At 45.4% G+C, this 2,099-nt stretch overlaps 1 long non-coding RNA gene across 1 annotated transcript in view; it reads right to left on the reverse strand.

Moving 5' to 3' along the window:
* Positions 1-12: 12 nt before the first annotated feature.
* Positions 13-2,099, reverse strand: part of LOC108510018 — a 5,699-nt gene continuing 3,612 nt past the window's right edge. The window contains exons 2-3 of the long non-coding RNA XR_001878729.1: positions 1,821-2,050; positions 13-398 (exon numbers count right to left, since the gene is read on the reverse strand). This is a non-coding gene — a long non-coding RNA (uncharacterized LOC108510018). The remainder of the gene's footprint in view (positions 399-1,820; positions 2,051-2,099) is intronic.

Consider the following 2,099-nt stretch of genomic DNA (forward strand, 5'->3'; position numbering starts at 1 on the left):
AGACCACCTCAAACCTCCACAAAGGATTTTTAAACAACCCCAAACTTTCACAGGTGATGCTCAAACCACCCCAAACTTTGGGAAACTTTGACAGAGGATTTTATAACAACCCCAAACTTGGACAGACGATGCTCAAACCACCCCAAAACTTTGGGAAGCAACGATCAGACCACCTCAAACCTCCACAAAGGATTTTTAAACAACCCCAAACTTTCACAGGTGATGCTCAAACCACCCCAAACTTTGGGAAACTTTGACAGAGGATTTTATAACAACCCCAAACTTGGACAGACGATGCTCAAACCACCCCAAAACTTTGGGAAACAACGATCAAACCCCCCCAAACCTCCACAAAGGATTTTTAAACAACCCCAAACTTTGACAGGTGATGCTCAAACCTCCCCAAAACTTTGGGAAGCAACGATCAAACCACCCTGAAACTTCCACAAAGGAGTTTTAAACAACCCCAAATGTAGACAAAGGATGCTCAAACCACCCCAAAACTTTGACAGACGATGCTCAAACCACCCCAAACTTTGGGAAACTTTGACAGAGGATTTTTTAACAACCCCAAACTTTGGCAGACGATGCTCAAACCACCCCAGAACTTGGGGAAACAACGATCAGACCACCCCAAACTTCCACAAAGGATTTTTTAACCCCCCCAAACTCTGACAGACGATGCTCAAACCACCCCAAACGTTGGGAAACAACGATCAAACCACCCCAAACCTCCACAAAGGATTTTTAAACAACCCCAAATGTGGACAAACGATGCTCAAACCACCCCAAAACTTTGACAGACGATGCTCAAACCACCCCAAAACTTGGGGAAACAACGATCAAACCACCCCAAATCTCCACAAAGGATTTTTTAACCCCCCCAAACTTGGACAGACGATGCTCAAACCCCCCCAAAACTTGGGAAAACAACAATCAAACCACCCCAAATCTCCACAAAGGATTTTTAAACAACCCCAAAACTTTGACAGACGATGCTCAAACCACCCCAAAACTTTGGGAAGCAACGATCAAACCACCCCAAACCCCCACAAAGGATTTTTAAACAAACCCAAAAGCGGACAAACAACACTCAGACCACCCCAAAACTTTGACAGACGATGTTCAAACCACCCCAAAACTTGGGGAAGCAACGATCAAACCACCCCAAACCCCCACAAAGGATTTTTAACCAACCCCAAATGTGGACAAACGATGCTCAAACCACCCCAAAACTTTGACAGACGATGCTCAAACCACCCCAAAACTTTGGGAAACAACGATCAAACCACCCCAAACCTTCACAAAGGATTTTTAAACAACCCCAAACTCTGACAGACGATGCTCAAACCACCCCAAAACTTTGGGAAACAACAATCAGACCACCCCAAACTTCCACAAAGGAGTTTTTAACCGCCCCAAACTTGGACAGACGATGCTCAAACCACCCCAAACTCTGGGAAGCAACGATCAGACCACCCCAAACCTCCACAAAGGATTTTTTAACCCCCCCAGACTTGGACAGGTGATGCTCAAACCACCCCAAAACTTGGGGAAGCAACGATCAAACCACCCCAAACCTCCACAAAGGATTTTTAACCAACCCCAAAAGTGGACAAACGATGCTCAAACCACCCCAAACTTTGGAAAACAACGATCAAACCACCCCAAACTTCCACAAAGGATTTTTTAACCCCCCCAAACTTGTACAGACGATGCTCAAACCACCCCAAAACTTGGGGAAGCAACGATCAGACCACCCTGAAACTTTCACAAAGGATTTTTAAATAACCCCAAACTTTGACAAGTGATGCTCAAACCACCCCAGAACTTTGGGAAGCAATGATCAAACCACCCCAAATTTTGACAAGTGACTTTTCAATGACCCCAAACTTGGACAGACGATGCTCAAACCACCCCAAAACTTTGGGAAGCAACGATCAGACCACCCCAAACCTCCACAAAGGATTTTTAAACCACCCCAAATCTGGACAAGCGATGCTCAAACCACCCCAAAACTTTGGGAAGCAACGATCAGACCACCCCAAACCTCCACAAAGGATTTTTAAACCACCCCAAATGTGGACAAAGAACACTCA

Source organism: Lepidothrix coronata, unplaced genomic scaffold (genome assembly GCF_001604755.1).
Source record: "Lepidothrix coronata isolate B3197 unplaced genomic scaffold, Lepidothrix_coronata-1.0 Scaffold446, whole genome shotgun sequence".
Lineage (NCBI taxonomy): Eukaryota > Metazoa > Chordata > Aves > Passeriformes > Pipridae > Lepidothrix > Lepidothrix coronata.